We start from the raw sequence: 19,285 nt of genomic DNA, 5'->3' as shown, positions 1-19,285 counted from the left end.
GTACCACAGCACAATGAAAAATAATGGTCATGACAAACATTGAGACTATGTGAGAGAGAAAAGTAAAATTCGCAGGAGGAAAAAAATTGGATACACATAGCAGTACTGACAATGTGAACATTCTTAACAAAAATATAAAGTTGAGTATAAAGTTCATTGGATCCATGGATGCAGAGATATTTTAATTTATCTTCTCAGTAAAAGAAAATCACAAAATATGTATAAAAATGCATCACTTACGATCTCTGCACCAGAAAATGTGGACAAATATCAAATGTATATTTTATCATCCTACAGATGCAAATCCTCGAATCCTAAACTTTCTCTCCACAGGCAGTCTTGCCCTCCCAGACAATCTCACTTGGCACACATTACAGTCTATACCAACTCCCTGGAAGTGAAAACAAACTGCTGTGTGCCCAAAGTGCATTTGCTTTTCAGGTCTGGCACTGCTTAGCTAGGGAGGGTTTGCCCTGACTTCTCTGACAGCCCTTCTCCCTTCACAAGTCTGAGTGAATCATTTCTGTCTTGTCCCCTAGACAACAACATCTACTTAGCTGACTCCTAATACGTCTCCCAGAGTAGAAACTGCAGTTAGAGGAAAACTTTAATGTCCCAAGGGCTCAGCTACATAGATGGCAGGTGTACCCAGAGTTTTCAACAAGTTCCAGGAGAAGCTTCAGGCCCAATAACTGCCCTCTGTGATGAGACCCAGGGAATGACATCCACGAGACACTCCTGGAGCCTCAGCCATGGGGGCTTCTTGGAATATCATCCACAGCAGTTTTAAAAACCAGGAAAGGAAAAGGGGATGAGGGTGAGTGGAGGTAACATCACCCTGCAAAGTTTGCAAAGGCATACTCAACCCAATGACGGTGCTTAAAGAATGTAAAATGAAGACAGGTGCAAGGATATTTTACACTGGACTGTCAGGGAGGCATTCCCTGATTTCCTCATATGTGAAATTTCACCAGAATCAACCCTTCAAGTGTCCTGGTGAAGCCTGCAGCTGCCTCAGAATTCTGCCAACAAGTTCATCAGCAGATGCCCTTCCCAACCCCTGGACAGAAAAGCTGAGTCAAAACTGTTTCTTTGATTTAGAGCTTGTGGTACTGTATACCACTGGTGAGAAAGGAGGGACCAGGACCCCAACAGACCCCAGTTCCTCTTTGCATGGATCCTGTACTCCAAGTCAGATTCTCCCTCATCACCCTCCTGTCCTCACTGCACAACCTGAGGAGAGGTGGCACTGCAGCCACTCAGAAGAGAAGGCTCTGGTGCTGAGCTGAAGTCGCTGTGCAGGGACAGGGCTTGCTGCCCATATTCCAGAGCCAGCCCACCCCACACCTGGTGGAGTCTGCAGATTCAGGAGCTCACAGTGGGGAAGTCCAAGTCAAGGGACCAGGACAGTCAGTTCTAGCAGGATCCACCCATTCCACCTCCCCCTTCTCAGACACCGGGCCCTAAGCTCTCCACATTTCCTGCTTCTCAAGTCTCCAGCTCCCTCTTTGCAGAGGGGAGAAAGCTGAGCCACCACAGGGACTCTTCTCCAGGGGAGCCTGGGAGAGACTGTGACATGAAGATCTTGTAAGATTACATGGTTGCCCCTCCCCTGAGGGGTGCCTGGTTGGACAGTTTGCAAAGTGGGTGGGCATGGATGATGTCATAAAGCAGTAGCCAATCATTATGCTCCCTGGCATACTGGGCGTGGGGGACTGTTGCCAGGTGAGGGGAGTGAGGAGCTGGGCTGGGGTCTAAAGCCGCCTCCTCTACTGCTGGAGTCCCCAGCGGCAGGGGTACCTCCATGTTCCTGCGCAGCCGGGTGATCTGAAGCTGCACTCAGGTGAGGTAGAATTTCCTGACCTACTGGCACTTCATTGACTTCTGGGTCTTTGCTTTCTCCATGTTCTGGAGTTATTTCTCTGTTGTGTCCTTTGTGTGCATGCATGTGTGTTTAATATGACTTTGAATGACGTTTAAACATATTACATAAATTCCTCTTGTAGATACCTGTTTGCTAGTTTGCCTTTGTCCTTTAATGTTTTCTGTTTCTTGCTGTGACTCATAATGATTGTCTACCTGGTAGTCTTGCTAAATTCACTTACCGGTTGTATTTGGCTTGGGGTTAGAGTGGATTATCTCTCCATATAATGGTGTCATCCACATGTATTGAGTTTTATTGCTTAAAAGTTGACATTTAAACTTTATGTTTCTTTTTTGTTGATTTCCTGACCACTCCTCCAGTACAATGTTGAAGGGATGGGGAGAGAAGGCAGTCATATCCAGGTCTGTTCCCAGGATAAAGCTTTCACTGGCCCTGTATTAAGTAGTGTGTTGTGCTCCATTTTAGACTGTCTTGATCACATGAAGGAAGTCACTGTGTTTTCCTGTTCTGCTACAAGTTGATTTATTTTCTGGGTGGATACTGAATTCTATTAAATGCTGTTTAGTATTTAATCTAAATAGTCATGTAATTTCTTTTTCCCCTATTTGGATGATTTATAGGGTTTGTTTGAAAATGGTAAAAATCTTCAAATTTTAGTTTTGCTCACTTGTTATTGATCTGTTATGCTTTCCTGTATGATTGAACTCATATCATATTTTGTTCAGATATATGTACCTCAGTTTATGAAAGACATGCTTTTTGATTTCACTTTCATTGCATATCCTGGTCTTGTCTGCATCATATGTGTAACACTAGCTTCAAAAACATTGAAAAATATTCTGCCTATGTCCACTTAGAACAAGTCAGGGAAATTCAGTGTTTTTTAAATTATTTACTTATTTTTTTCTCTTAGAAGTGTATAATGTTTCATAAGTCTGGACCCTGATTATTGCTTGTGGAACATGTTTCTTGATTGGTTTGGATTTCCAAAAATTGGTTCCACTTATTCAATTATATAGGAATTTTCCTATTTCATCTTATATTTGTGGTTTTGGAAATTGGGTTTCAAAGTGTAACAAATTTTTAATTCTGGAGTCAATTTTTAAAGAATTTTCTAGTTATATAAGGTAAATAAATGTCATGTATTTTATAAATGCAGATTTAGGAGCATAGTGCTATTTCCCACCCTATCCTCCCTCCCACTCATGCTGCCATCCTACCTCCTGCTTCATGTCCTATGAGGAATTTCCACCCTGTTTTATACAACAGCTGTCCTAGTTAACATTCCCACCAACCAGTATATTAGGGTACTCCCCCCCAATCTCTACCAGCATTTATTGTTTTTTGGTTGCTATATGAAGCTGTTCTAACTGGGGTAAGGTAAAAACCTCAATATGGTTTTTATGTTCAGTCCCCTGATGGCTAGTGATCATAGTCATTTTTTTCATGTGTCTGTTGGCCATTTTAATGTCATCTTTTGAAAAAAAAATCTGTTCAAGTCCTTTGCACCATTTCTTAACTGGATTGTTTATTTTGTTGTCATAATTAAGTTTCTATATCAGTTAGATAGCTTGAAAATATTTTATCCCATTCTATTAGTTGCCTCTTTGGAGTCAAACTTTACTCATAAGAATTTGACTAAACCTTAATATCTTGGTGAGTTCTATAAGCCCTGTAAAAAATAGCACTGTTTCCATTTCTTAAACTTAGCTATTGGCTTACCAATTTTGTTAATATTTTAAAAAATATTTTTCTTTGCTTATATGTATCTGTAGTACTTTTGTGAAACCAGCAATTTATTGATGTTTGCTATTACCCTTTTCCTAACTTTATTTAAATATTCTTAATCATTTTCTTTTTAATTCTTAAGAAGGAAGTGGGGATGATTAGTTTGTGGTGTCCTAGCATATTCACTTAAGGATGCAGATTTTCTCTCAGCACTGATTTTTCTGCAATCCCTTAATTTTCTTACATGTTTCCAAACCCTGTGTGGGCAGGTCCTGTCTGCCCCAGTATCTCCATCCCCATGTGCCTGCAGCCATATCAGGCTTCATGTCTCCCCATTCCTATATCTGAAACCCATGTATTTTCTCCAGTGTCTATCTCTCATTTAACTGTGACCCCTGTTCACCCTTGGCATGTTGTCATTTATAAAATCTCTGACATTCATGTCAGCTTTCAACATCCCCTATTCCTTGTGCCTGCAGCATGTGCCAGCTGCATGTCTCCTTCCCTTGTGTCTCCAGCACATCTTTTCCTGAGTGTCTCCCTGTACCATAGCAATCATCATGTCCTCCAGCCCCTCTTACATGAAGCCAAGATCTTCCCTCAACTGTCTGCTTCCCTTCTCCAGAGTGATCTTTCTACTACCCTGGAGTAACTTCATTGCCTGTGCTTCCAGCCTGCCGCAACCTTTATATACCTCTCTGCTCTTTGCCTGAACCCACTGTCATACTTAGGTTTCTAGAATGCAGCCAGGTGTTTCTCTCTGTCCCCATGCCCAATACCCATACACTATGCATCTCCTGTTTCTGCATCTCCTGTTTTCCTCCCATGGTCTATCCGCATTTTGAATATTTGGTTATCTGGCTAACTACTGAAGAAAAAATTGATTCTATGTGAGTATTATCTGTTATGAATAAAGTTGCTATATATATTTCACATCAGTTTTTATCTACTCTTGTTTTAAATATATTGGAACCTGTGTGCTGTATGATACGGTTATACTATGGTTGCATTTCTAATAACACATCAAGATGTCTGGTAAAATTTTTGTCCCACTATACATTCTCACCAGTAATGAGTAAAATATACTGCTATTCCGTATTCTTGTAAAAATTTGTGTTTTCATGTTAATTTTTAAGCCCCGCAGTGCATCTGTGGCCTTGAGCTGCTCCCTCACTTCCTCCCACCCCGCCACAGCCGCAAGCTGCTTCCACCCCTTGCAGGTGGCTAAGCCGGCCTGGCCAAGCTCAGAGCCCCAGGAGCCCCTGGGTGAGACCCCCTGGGGAGCCGCTGCCCCTCTCTGAGTGCCAGGGGAGGAATGTACACCTGGTCTTACCTGGGAGACAGAGGAGCCTCACTTGGACGGGCCACTCATTCATTCATTCACTCATTCATTCACTCACTGGCCCGCCCCAGGGGCCCAGCCCAGCCCCCATCCAAGCAGTGTCCAGGGTGGGGGCGAGGAGGCACCTGTGGCTCCCTCCCAGCCCGGCCGGCCGACATTCCCGCCCTGCACTGGGACACTTTCTGTGGTTTGAAGCAGACTGGCCGGCTCCTTGGAGCCTCACATGTGGGCACAGTGGGCGGCGGCCTAGGGCTGGGAGATGGAGCGCCCTGACCCCCACCCCAGCGCCAGCACACAGCAGGGGAGGCGGCGGGTGGCAGTCAGAGGGGCACAGGGGGCGCCCGCCCGGCTGCCTAAACTCCAGCTCCTTAGGGCCCGCCCCACCCACCCACAGCTCCATCCCGCTCCAGGACCTTTGCAAGGCCATGCCCTCGGACCCCAGACCCCAGAACCTCCGCCAGCGCCCCCTCCTCAGCGCCGGCCCTGTGCCCACGAGCCCCCGGCCTGGCTGCAGGTTCAAGGCAGAGCCTCCTGGGGCCCGACCATGGCCGCTCTCGCATGCCCAGCCCGCAGTTCCGCCCTGGGCAGCGGCCTCGCGGAGAGCAGGAGAGACCTAAGCTGTGGCGGCCGGCGCCTGTACTTGGCCCCGCGCATCCTCGCTCTCGCCTCCTCCGTGGGACACCCCCCCCCCACGGAAGGGACAAAGCCACGGAAGCGGCTCTTTTGGCCACGCCATCTGTGGGTCCCGTTTTCGCGCCTGGATCCTGGCCGGCCAGATGTAGACGCTGCTCCTGTAGATGCCGCGGCCCCGCTGGGCTCGGATGCCTCCCGTAATGGGGACCTCAGCCCTGCACAGCGAGGCCGGCAAGGCCCTGGCGGGCACGTGGTCCCCTCCCCGGCCCCAGACGGCCGCGCTGTGCTGGGGGTCTGGTGAGGTGGGGGGGGGGTGACGCGGCACCAGCCTCCTGCCAAGGGCTGGGGAGGGACGGGCACCCAGGTGCCCCCAGGGCCGCACCTCCGCAGGAACCGCCCCCCCGCTGACATGCGCCCCGGAATCGCGGGGGAGGGGGGCGTAACCCCCTGAACGGGAGCCTGGGCCTCTGCTGTGGCCTCCCCCCCCCCGCTCTGCTTCAGCCACACCGGCTTCCTGGCTCCGTGCTGCCCCAGGGCCTTGGCACCGGCCCTGTCCTCAGCTGTCTTTTCTCTTTGCCCATTTTGCCAGCTGTCGCGTTTCAGCTCTGAGGCCTCCCAGGCCCACGCGGGCCCTGCCCCGCGCCGCCCCCTTCTCTTGAGCACCGGAGTCTGGGTCAGGATACAGTAGGCGCATGATAAATGCTGGCCAAGGGGAGACCCACAGCTGAAGTCGACCCCGGAACTCGGCACCGGGGACCGGGGACCCCCACCCCCGCCTGGCAGCTGCAGGGGACAGTGCCCCGGAGCCAGGGCCATGAGACCCAGGCCGCTTCCCGAAGGGGGACGAGACCGGGCCCCCGGCCACAGGCTCCGAATCCCCGGGTGGACGGCGCAGGCCTTTCTCGGCCCCCAGCCCGGCCCCACGGACCCCAGCACTGCCCTACGCAGCCGACCCCGGCCCTGCCTGGAGCCCCCGGGGGGGCCGTCTTTCCAGAGACCCCCCCGGGGGCCACAGGGGCCCGGCCGAGCCGGCCACACGGCCCCGGGGTCACGACGCTGGCCCACGTGGGCCCGGCGCCCACTCACCATCCACCACATCTTGACCGACATGTCTTAGCACAGCTCCAGTTCACCGCGGCCTCGCCCGCCTTGCTGGGCACCTGGGCGCCTGGCACCTCCATGATGGCGCGGGGCGCGGCCGACCCTACTCCTGCCCAGCCTCGGGCTCGGCGCGCGGGGCCCCCATGGCCTGGGACCCTCGGAGCTGAAGGGGGAGAGGGAGAGAGAGATGGAGGGGGCGGCTGCGACGGGAGCTCCGGGAGCCAGCGAGTGGCCACCCAGGGAACCGGGCTGCAGGGGCGGACGCGGCTCTAATTGGGAGCAGCCTCCCGCCCCTGCCTCCACCGGGAGGAGCGGCTGCTCCCAGCCCCGCCGCCCGCTAGCCAGCTCCTGTGCCCGGCCGGGGGCGCAGGGACCACGGAGCAGCCGGACCCCTGCCACCACCTCCCATGCCGCCTTCCTGGAGCCCGAGGGCTGGGGCCGCGGCCAGGGGAGGGGGCGCCCTCCGTGCAGGGAGGAGGGGCCAGGGCCCCGGGCTGCGGGCGCTGGGGCGGCTGTGCACGCATGGGGCGCCCAGGGTGCGCCCGGCCTGCAAGGCAGGATCTCGGGGGACCCGGGGGTCTCTGGGCGGCCACGGGGCTGGGGGTCGGAGCTCTCCCCCTGCTGCAGTGCCCACCCCGCGTCGCGTCTCCCCCCCTCGGGCCCAGGGACTCCCACCCGAGCTCCAGAGCCCGCCCGGGGGCCCAGGAGGCAATGGAGGCCGAGGAGGAAGGAGGCGCTCGGCCTGCACCTGGCCCCGCACACGCCCCGTACCCGCCCCGCACCGGGCCCCGCGAGGAAAAGCCACGGGCGTGGCGCAGGGGCCTAGGACAGCAGGGACGCGGCGCGTGCGGGACTCCTTGCGGAGGCCCCGCCCCCGCCATCATTTGCCTCGGAGCCTCGTGGTCGCTGCGCAGGATGACCCCAGGGCTTTGCGGGCCCGGGGAGGCAGGACGAGGTGGGTGGGAGAGGAGGGGGAGAAGGGCAGAGGCCCCGGCTGCCCCCTCTCACCTGGAGCCCACCCCCCACCACCCCGGCGCATTTTCCAGCAGCCTAGCATTTCCAGCAGCCTAGCAGGGCAGGGCGAGGACCCCCGGGAGACGGCGAGCGGTGCCTGGCGGGGGAGGCGGGCGGCCCGCACTCCGTGGCCTGAAGCCCTCTAAGGGCCGAATCCATGAACCCAGGCGGAGCCCCCAGGCCGCGCTCAGGGCCTGGGGTTCTAACAGCGCCGGGACCTAAAGCAGGCCCAGAGCAGAGCGCAGGGGCGAGCGGAGGTTTGATTAAAGAGGGGACAGCGCCAGGCACCTGCAGGGCTGCATCCATTTGGGTGCGGGTTCGAGTCCTGGCCGCTCCATTTCCGATCCAGCTCTGCTGTGGCCTGGGAGAACAGTGGAGGATGGCCCGGGTCCTTGGGCCCCTGAGCCTGCAAGGGAGATCCGGGTGGAACTCCTGGCTCCTGATCGGTGCGGCCATCTGGGAAGTGACCCGGCGGATGAGGATCTCTTTCCCGCCCCCCCCCCCCAATTCCCACTTTCAAATCAATCAATCTCTCTTTAAAAAGTCAGATTACGGCCAAAAATTCCCAGCACAGAACCCAGAAGCTGCGGAAACGCGGACGGCGGAGGCCGGAGAGAAACTTCTGGGGCGGGGAGTAGAGGACGCGCGGAGGGGGGGGGGGGGTACTTAGTGGGGGGAGAGGACTGTGCCAGGACTCCAGACCCCTCCCAACCAGGGCCCTTTAAGAAAATGCTGGCAGGGCTGTGGGGACTTCCCGAGCCCCCTCCTCAGTGTGCCAGCCCCTAACCCAGACCCAGAGCCCACACAGCCAGGGCGCACAGATAACCCCAGGCTCAGCTGGCAGGGATGCTTCCAGAATGTTCCATGCAGCCATAGCAGGATGCACGTTCCTCTCAAGTCAGCATAGCCCTGCACCAAGCAGCCCCCAGCCGGGCCCTCCTCCAGCCTCAGCTTGCCCGTCTGTACAATGGCCCTGATGGAGCCTCGGCCTGCCAGGCTGGGCTGTGACCATGCACTCATTCTCCCACTCAGACTCGCGCGGCCGTGGCGGCCCCTTCCTGCACTGAGCTCCGCGTCCCAGCAGGACCAGCGTGGACCCTGTGTCCTGCGCTTGGGGACACGGACGCTGGGCGACTTCCACGCAGCCCTGTTTACATGGTGTGAACTCTGCTGGGCGGGCCTCCTCCGGGCCTGGCCAGCAAGCACCCAAGCCGGCAGGGCTCCCTGGCCTCCCTCGTGTCCCCTGCGGGGAGGCGCTTTTGATTAATGTTAAGTTTGTCGCCGCTCTCTGGAGAACAGGGCCCGACTCGGACGCTCGCGCGCGCCCTCTGCCGACCACCGCGGGGAACACAGGCGGTGCCGGGCAGGTGCGCACCCAGCGCAGGGAGAAGGGGCGCGCTGGGGACCTAGTGCGGCCACAGAGCTACAGGACCTGGCGGTGGACTGGTGCCAGAGCTCATCTGGAACCAGAGGCGCCCCGGACAGCAGCCCCGATGCTGTGACAGGCAGAGATCAGCACTTGTCCCCGGGGGTGGGCTGAGGGCCTGGACCGGTTCCCAGGCTCCCTGGAGCTGTCCGCGACCCCCGGTGCTGAACACTTTGGAGGGCAGTGAGCGCCCCTCGCCTGCCAGGATTTCACGCAGGGCGGCAAAGCCATCTCGGGGTCAGGGAGGGTACTGCGCCTTTAAGGATAACTTCAGACGTCACTCCTGACATCACAATCGCCTAGGCTTTGAAGAGGAACGTAAGTTCCAGCCATGGATCAGCTGGCAGCCTCATGAATATGTAGATCATCCCCACCTCCTCCGCGCTCTGATAGCTCTGAAACAGAGGGGGCAGAAACGAGGCGGGGCTGGGTGGTGGGATAGGGCGGGGCGAGGAACGGAGGCGTGGCCAGGGGTTCCTGTGTATTGTGTTCCCTGCTTGTCCAGTATCTACACACAGCAGGTGCTTAATAAATGCTCACTGACTCTCCAGCCTGCAGGCGCGACCACCCTGCTTGTGCGGCATGCCCCCTACTCCGCATAGCCATAGGCAGAGGCTGCAGGGGTCCCGTCCCCTCCCCAGGTAATTCTAGACCTTGCTAAGAGGACCCCTGTGCACGGTGATAAAACATGGATTTTTACAAGAGTGAAGATCCAAGTCACAACTACAGTGTATCTTACAGTTCCCTTCAAGAAAAAAAAGTAAATCTGGCACCTATAGAATACACTATGTGCCTTTATATATTGTAGTGTCAACATTTTAAATTAATCTTTTACATTCACAAGTGGTGGAGAGTCTTGTCATAGACATGTACCATTTACATCTGGTTTTCTAACTAGACTGCACTTGTCTTCATTGTAGTAAAACTCCTTGTGCAATATACATTGCATAACTCCTCATTCTACCAAAAGTTAACTAATCCCCCAGCTGGTAATGAAAACAGTAACTGGAGGATTCCATTTGTAAGCGTTCTAGAATAAAATAAACATATTCACACCAGAATTCTGTTATTAATATTCTCATCTAGTTAGTGCAGCTTTTTTTGTGTTGTGGTTGATCCCAAAACTGAGATTTAGTTTGTCTTCTACCAAGAGGAAACAATGCAGATATTCTTTTTTCTTATGGAGTTTATAGTGCAACTCTTAGTGTAATCCTGATGTAGAGCAGCAGCAAGCTACACACATCTGCAGTTTATGGGAACTTTGCCAATTAAGATGCTGTCTGGTTAGGTTATATCTGGTTACTGTCCTAGGAAAATCACTTTCCTAAAGATAGCCTTCCAAGTGATTTTAAAATTTATCTTTCTGGGGCACTGGTCCTGTCCCGGTTGCCCCTCTTCCAGGCCAGCTCTCTGCTGTGGCCAGGGAGTGCAGTGGAGGATGGCCCAAGTCCTTGGGCCCTGCACCCCATGGGAGACCAGGAGAAGCACCTGGCTCCTGCCATCGGATCGGCGCGGTGTGCCGGCCGCAGCGCGCCTACCGCGGCGGCCATTGGAGGGTGAACCAGCGGTAAAGGAAGACCTTTCTCTCTGTCTCTCTCTCTCACTGTCCACTCTGCCTGTCAAAAAAATAAATAAATAAATAAATAAAAATTATCTTTCTATTGAAGTTTTTAGGTCAACTATGTATGATGACTAAACTTACAAATAAACTTGTTCATCAAAAAATAATGTACTTAACCACAAATATATATAACAATTTGTTAGTTACACTAAAAAATTTAAAAAAAAAAGATTGGGGTGAGAATTTTGGTACAGGGGTTAAGCCACTGCTTGTGATGCATCTGTCTCCAACAGAGCCTGGTTTGAGTTTCTGTGTCTCTACACTTTTAATTCATCTTCCTGCTCATGTACCTAGGAGGCAATGTATGATGGCCAATATGGTTTGATATCACCCTTTAGGAGACCTGAAAGGGCATTCTATATTCTGGATTTAGCATGGCCTAACCTTAAATTTTGTGCGTATTTGAAAACTAAACAGTTGATGAAAGCTATCTCTCTCTGCCCTTCCTGCTTTTTTTCTGTCACTATGCCTTTAAAATAAAGAAATATTCTGAAGTCAAAGGTTTTAATACTAGCTTCAAATATATATGATCAAATAATATATTGTATACAGAAGAAGAAAACTTTAACATATATAAAGAGCTGAAAATTTATACAATGAAACAAAGATATATCAAAATGTAACAGAGAGAGAGAGAGAGAGAGAGAGAGAGAGAGAGAGAGAGAGAAAGAGAGAGAGAGAGAATTATAGTGGCTGGCCACCTCAATAATAAACAGAAAAATGTCAAAATAAATGGTGTTACTAAAGATAAAGAGGGACATCTTATAGCACTAGAATATCAAAAAACTTTGGTAAGATAGCAAATATAGATATATGTTTCTCCTACAGAAATGCTCAACATTATAGGAAAAAGAGACAAAGAGATAAGCAAAATAAACAACAGTACTTGAATTTGCCAGTATCCTTCTTTTAGTGATGGGTGGCACAACTATGAAAAAGGCTGAAAAGGATATGGAAGGTTTGAATATAATAAAGCAACTGAGTTAATTGATACATACCACATTAATCAAGAGAATATGCCTGGGGCCGGCGCTGTGGCACAGTAGGTTATGCCGTGGCCTGAAGAGCTGGCATTCCATGTGGGCATAGTTCCAAACTCGGCTGATCCAGCTCTCTGCTATGGCCTGGGAAAGCAGTAGAAGATGCCCCAAGTGTTTGGGCCCCTGCACCCCCGACATGGGAGACCTGGAAGAAGCTCCTGGCTGCTGGCTTCAGATCAGTGCAGCCAATTGGGGAGTGAATCATTGAATGGAGGACACCCCCCCCCCCGCCTCTCCTCTATCTGTGTAACTCTGACTTTCAAATAAATCTTAAAAAAAATAAATGAAAGGAACTATTTTAAAAAAAGAGAAGATGCCTTTCATTCAGTTGCATTGCATGCAACATTTTCCACAGAAAACAATTTGCCACATCATAACCTCACCTGAATAAACTTTAAAGGACTGCAATCATTTAAGATATTTTCTATGACCACAGTTATGAGTATGTGGTCCAGTGGTAAAGATAATGTGTGGTATATCCAAATCAAAATCAGAGCATCTGAGTTCAAGCCTTGGCTCTGTTCCCATTACAACTTCCTGCTAATATGCTGCCTGGTAGAAGGCAGGTGATGCTGCAGCAACTGTATCATTGCCACCCATGTGGAATATTTGGATTGAATTTCTGGATCCATTTTGCCTGGACAAACTCCACCAGTGGTGAGTATTTAGGAAGCTAACCACAACTGGGCAATCTCTCTCTCTGTGTCTCTCAAAGGTTTTTTTTTTTTCAAAATAAATTCTAAAAGCCAAAACCAGAAGGCTATTTGAGAAGTTGAAAAATAGGTGGAAAATAAGCAGTACATTTTGGAAAAAACAACTAGTAAGTTATGGACTGGAAAAAATCTCAAGGGAAATTATAAAATATTAGGAAATGATTGAAAATGAAAACAGTATACAAGAAGTCATGTGATTAAAAAAGTGGTAGATGGAAATTATCAGATATGAAACTATTTTATGAAGAAGAAATATATAAAATCAATAAGGCAGATTTCCCATTTTAAAAAAAATAGAAAAAGCTGGGAAAGCTAATCTCCAAAAAAAAGCATCATAATGAAATAGACTACAGTGCAAAAGGACTATTTGTTGTGAGAAATTTGGGGCTGGGTTGATGGCCATGGAACCTGACCCCTCTGACCATCAGTATGCCCCTAACTCAAACCCAACCACCACTCCCTAGTTCTCTAATGGATTCCATTGAAAACTATAACATCTGATCCTTACCTTGATGATGGATGCTGCTGTAACAACTATACTGTCCCTAGTGCTAATTTGCTGCCTGCATTGAGCTCATGGGAGTGGCACACTTGCTATCATCACCCACTTGATCTTGTCTACATGTCTATTAACTTGTCTTGCTCAGTGAGGAAATGTGTAGGGTATAGACCATGCTGCAGTTGTAATCAGTGACACTGTTTGGATATCATAGATGTTGGCAGGACATTTGAGATCTGCATCCAAGACAAAGGGCCATTCAGTACACAATTTTGACATTAGCCAAATTACCTGCATTTCTTATTGAAAGCCCCAGAGATAACACATGGGGTCCAGAAAGAAGTTTCATGCATCGAGGAGAAGGAACACAAGGAATTCAAAACTCTAGTCATTTCCATGAGCAGATACACAAATGACAGCAAACAGCAAATAAATGAACTGCTAGCCACATTCATTGATGTTCTCGGCACCACCTGGATTGTCTCAGCACCCAGGATCTGCATCTTAGCACAGACCAGACTCACAGTATGGACAGGATGTATGAGGTCTGGGCTATGCCTTTATTCACAATCTAAGTTTCCTGCAATGTGCTGTATCACCCTCAGTTGCTCCATCCTCTTCATGTTATCCCTGTGAGCATACCCACCTCCCTACCACAGTTACACCCAAATACACACTGGCCTCTGTCAACTGGTGATCCTCTTTGGAAGTGGATTCCCCTGTCTGAAGACTCTGTTGCGCCATGGTGTAGTAGATTAAGCCTCTGTCTGCAGTGTCAGCATCAAATATAGGCACTCATATGGTTCAAGTCCTGGCTGCTGCTTTTCTGATCCAGATGTCTGCATATGGCCTGGGAAAACAGTGAAAGATAGCCTAAGTGCTTGGGTCCCTGCACCTGGGTGGGAGACCCAGAAGAAGCTCCAAGCATATGGCTTGGGATTAGCTCAGTTCCGGCTGTTGCAGCCAATTGGAGATTGAAAACCAGCAGATGGAAAACCTCTCTCTCTCTCTCCATCTGTAACTCTGCCTACCAAATAAGTCAATCAATCTTAAAAAGAAGACTGTGGACAGTAAGGGGTTACCACATTCCAGCTTCTTTGCTGGAATGATGCTCCAGAATGAGATCAGCAAAAGATTGGCAGGCTTTGCCCTACAGTGGACTCTCAGTAGTAGTTGGTCAAGCTGCCATAAAGGCCTCTACATAAGGGATATCTATTTACCACACACATGACACAATAGTTCTAGCTATAAAGTGGTATTACAAGTTAAGTTCCAATTTTCTGGCTGTACTTTTTCCCCTCAAATTTATATTACAACCAAGGAATACTACAGAAAATGATTTCTCATTCATTCTCTAAGGAATAGGAATCAAATCATGGCAGTTTTCATACCATACAGCATTATCATAAAGACATGGGTCTCACCTGGCACAGAATAAAGAGAAAAAGTGACAGCAAGTCAGGCATTTCTGCTCATTTCAACAAAGAAGGGGCGATAACAAATCTTTCCTGTTTGACCTCCAATTTGAGGAAGAACAGACCTGGCAATACTTCTGGGTTATGGAATAAAATAATCCCAGTGATAGAATCAACTAGTCCTTACTGAATAACCCCATCCTGAATATTTCTAAATCTCTCACTCACTTCCCTATATGGCAGAATCTTCCGTTTTTTTAAAAGCCATTTATTTGAAAGGCAGAGTTACACAGAGAGGAGGGAGGACACACAGAGAGGCAGATAACTTCTATCCACTGGTTCACCCCTGAAATGAGAGTAATGTCCAGAGCTGGGCTGATCTGAAGCCCGGATTGAGGAGCATTTTCCAAATCTCCCATATGGATGCAGAGGCCCAAGGCTTTATGCCATCTTCTGCTGCTTTCCCAGGAAGATTAGCAGGGGATGGACTGGAAGTGAAGCAGCCAAGGCACCAACCAATGCCTCTATGAGATGGCACCAGAAGTTCATTGGCTGCAGAACCTTCCACTTCTAACCCATTTCCTGACCTAATGATGCCTAGTCAGGCCATGAGAAAGATCAGCCCTGAAACTCAGTTTCAAGTGTGATAGTTGACCCAGGTACACAGGTAGCATTGTCAACGTGTAGGAGGGAAGTCTTGAAGACTCTGAAATATCCCTAAATAACTTGACAGTGCATTATATAAAATATTATTCCTCAAGAAATCCAACAGGAAATTCCAAAGTTAAAAGATTTAATTTAGAATTTGTATATGAAGAAAAAAACCCAATCATCTGAAGTTTAAAACATTCCCTCAAAATTAGACTCCTCATCATTGAAAACATAGTCACTCATTTAACCAGGATGCTTTGATCAAGAAGTATAGACCAGATATAGAGTTTTAAGATCACTCATCTTTGAAAAATAAGTTGGTAATTTTAACTTTTTAAAAAGAGATTTATGTATTTATTTGAAAGGCAGAGTTACAGAGAGGGAAGGAGAAGCAGAAACAGAGACCTTCCATCCACTGGCTGGGCCAGGCTGAAGCCAGGAGCTCCAAGACATCTTGATGGTCTTCAGTGGGGGTGCAGGGGCCATCTTCCACTGCTTTCCCAGGATTATTTGCAGAGAATGGAATTATGGAATTAGTAGGGAATATGGGATACTGGTGCTGCAGGTAGATTTACCTGTGCTGGCAGCACAGGGCCTGAGATCCCTCTGGTGATATTATTCCCAAGCTCCCCTATCCTCATGGTCCTCAACTCCAGCTGGTAGCATCATGCCTTGGAGTGCAGTGCAAGACCAGAACCACTGGGAACTATAGAGGGCCACCCCTAGCTGGCCACGGAGCTTGGAGTTGAGGGGGCCATCAAAGCCACCAGGTTGCTCAGAAATTGGGGGTTCCTGTTGACCCCAGGTGGCTGCAGCCTGGCTCCAGTGTTGTGCTGGTTCCCCAGCAAGGAGAGCTTGTACCCACGGGACCCACATCCATTGCCTGCCCCCCAAGATGTAGAGCATGCACTTCTGCCTACCAGCCCTTGTAGACTCCAAGCATCTTGTGCCACTGAATCCTGCCTCTCTTTAAGGAAATTGTGTACATCCAGACAGTAGCAATAGGTGATATGAGAGCCAAAGATGCACTACCCTGTTCTCCCATCGCCCATCCCCTCTTTCCTGACTCATGCACCCACCTCTGCTCCACCAGGCAACTGCCCATCTCTCATGTCCTTTATGCCCCAGGCACACCCAGGACACTGTCACTACCCACCCTCCACACTCACCTGCCTGTGCCTGCACCCCTGGGAAAGCTCTCATCAGCCTGCTTCTTTCCTCATCCTGGCTGTCAGATTCTGTCTTTCCTCCTTCCCATCTACAGCATTTCAGGGCCAACCCATGCCTTTCTGAACATCTGCCTTGAAAGTCTCAGTATTCCATGCCCATTCATTTCTGTGGTCAGCTCTGGACTAGGAAGGCCTCTGACTCTGTCACTAGGCCCCTCAGGTTCCCTCTTCTGCAGTTAGCACATAATCCTTGGCTTCAGCTTCCCCCTCCACTGCCTCAACCCAGAGCTCAGATTAGAAGAGTTAAATAGGAGAGGGCTCCTCCTCTATGCCTAGCAGTGCCTCCTGCTCTGGGAGCCCACACCTGTGTAAGACTAAGGCCCAAGACAAATTTCATTTGCCCTGGAGGGGAGCACTGAGGTCAGGAATGCTGCTGATAGAGTTCGCAGCTTTAAGATTCCTCCAGATGACCTGGGTTGGAGGGGGAGCCACAGTGCTCACTTTTGCTTCTGCCTTCTCCTGACTTCCATCCACCTCTATGCCAACTCTATGGATGAAGCCAGGAGCTAGGAGTTTCTTCCAGGTTTCCCATGTGGGTGGCAGGGGCTAAACACTTAGAACTCTTTTTTTTTGTATTTTTATTTTTTAACTTCTATTTAATAAATATAAATTTCCAAAGTACAACTTTTGGATTATAGTGGCTATTACCCCCATAACCTCCCTCCCACCACAACCATCCCATCTCCTACTCCCTCTCTCATCGCATTCTTCATCAAGATTCATTTTCAATTATCTTTATATAGAGAAGATCAACTTAGTATATGCTAAGTAAAGATTTCAACAGTTTGCACCATACAGATTTAAAATGTGTTCCCCGGGCCACTAGTGGAATGCTGGATTGGAAGTGGAGCAGCCTGGAGAACTGGAATCCATATGGGATACCAGCATTTCAGGCTGCGGCTTTCCTTTGTAGGCCACAAAGCCAGTCCCTGGAAGGGCTTTTTGAATTTGAGTAAGGACATGGCTCTGCCATTTCTTTTCCAATGAAAAGTTGCTAGCAAGCTATAATATAATATGCAGATTATTGTGTATCAACACCATGAAAGTCAATTGAAAAATAGGCTAAATGGGGAAATCCAGAAACAAAGCAGAACCTACTTCAGTATTGGCAATGACTTTCTTGGATGATGGAATCACAGGGTTATTGTTCACGTTAATGCTTTTCAGAATTCTCTTTTTCCAAAGTGAACAACATTTTCTTTAGAATAAAGGAACAAAAATCACCCATGAGTCTGCTAACTTGATAAAATCTCAGTTATTATAGTTTTGACACCTTTTCCTATCCAAGTGTTTTTTGCACAGGTATAATCATAATGTACATACATTGTTTTATCCTCCTTTTAACGAGACATGAATTCATTTATGAAAGGTTTTACATACAGCATTGAATGTATGATCCATAAAAATATGTAATGTGAGCTGTGTTAGCTAAAGATGTTCTCTATCTAACATATTATTTAAATAGCAGAAGATAAGCCCCACAATGGGAAGTAATACTTGTCAAACATATATCCACAAGAATTGCCTGCAAACTTCATGAAGCTTGTGAAATTTAATAAAGTGATAAATCCTCCAACTTAAACCTAAAAAATTGAGTTATATTTACATAGGATATAAGCAGATTAGAAATAAATACATACAATATATTGAACTTTAGGGAATTGTGAGATAAAAGAATGAATGTTTCATAAAATTAATGCAAATTAAATGCCAATGAGGTAGAAACACTACATATTTATAAAATGCTCTTAATAAACAATCATGATGGTGCCAATTGTTTACTAGAATATTCAAAAATATTATTCATTGCTTGTCAAAATGGCTAAATCTTTCACAAGATATCTGGATAAGTTATTATAAAGCCTATGATAGTATCATCATGCAGTGCAGGAAAGATGTCCTGATATATTTACCCAGCTAACTTGAAAGCTTAAACCCACAATCTATGATAAAAACACATATAGCAACTTTATTCATAGTGCCTAAAACCTGAATGAAATCACAATGTTCTTTAGTAGATAAAGAGGGAACCAAGCTGTCACGGTAGGTGGAGGCTCTTGAAGGCACAGGTATTAGGAAGTGGGGCATGGACACTGGACATGGGGACACAAGAGAAAAGGCATAGGCTGGAGCCACAGGGGTTCCAGAGACAAAAGGAAGACATCTGCTTCAGGTAAGTAGCACACAGACAACTGAAGGAAACCATAGTTGTAAGCAAAGGGCAGAGTGGTACCCAAAGGCTTCCATGAACTGGGAGTAAAGGGGTGAAGTCACTGCAGGGCAGGAAAAAGGTCACTCTATAAAGAGAACAATTGGAGACACAGAAGTCTTGACAGGTTGTCTGGACAAGGGAGGTTAGCATTTAGGAAAAATTAGGGCTACATACAGAGTGGCTAGGGACCCATGAGGACTGGCATGGTGTGCAGGCACAGCAGGAGACTTGAAGAGAGATGTGCTATACATAAAAGGGATGAGGACTCTTACAGCTGGTACATGCTGCAGTAGAAGCTTTAGAGCTGGCTTGGATGACACTTTTTAAATGACAAACTATCAAAATGAACAAGGGTCCCAGATAAAGGAGATGTTGAAACTGCCAATAACATATGGGTTTAGGAACAGGATTAGAGATATGCAAATCTAGCAGACACATGGAACTGGAAACATTAGGAGGCAGACAGGGCATATTATTACAGGATTTGGAAACACAGAAAAAAATACAGGAGATGCAATAGAAATTGTCACAGTAGTTGGAGACCTGGTTAGAGAAAATTTAGAGCCTCAAGTGATTAAGAACCAGTCGTTATGGCTCCCTTTTTTAAAATTCATTTATTTATTTATCAGAGAGAGAGAGAGTGAGAGAGAGAATCCTCCATCGATATACTGGTTCACTCCCCAAATGATTTTAATGGCCAGAGCTGGGCCAGTCTGAAGCCAGGAGGGAGCAGCTTCTTCTGGATTCCCCACATAAGTGTAGGGGGCAAGCATTTT

The sequence above is a fragment of the Lepus europaeus genome, chromosome Y (genome assembly GCF_033115175.1).
Source record: "Lepus europaeus isolate LE1 chromosome Y, mLepTim1.pri, whole genome shotgun sequence".
In the NCBI taxonomy this organism is placed as follows: domain Eukaryota; kingdom Metazoa; phylum Chordata; class Mammalia; order Lagomorpha; family Leporidae; genus Lepus; species Lepus europaeus.
Note: the sequence above shows the minus strand (reverse complement) of the source record.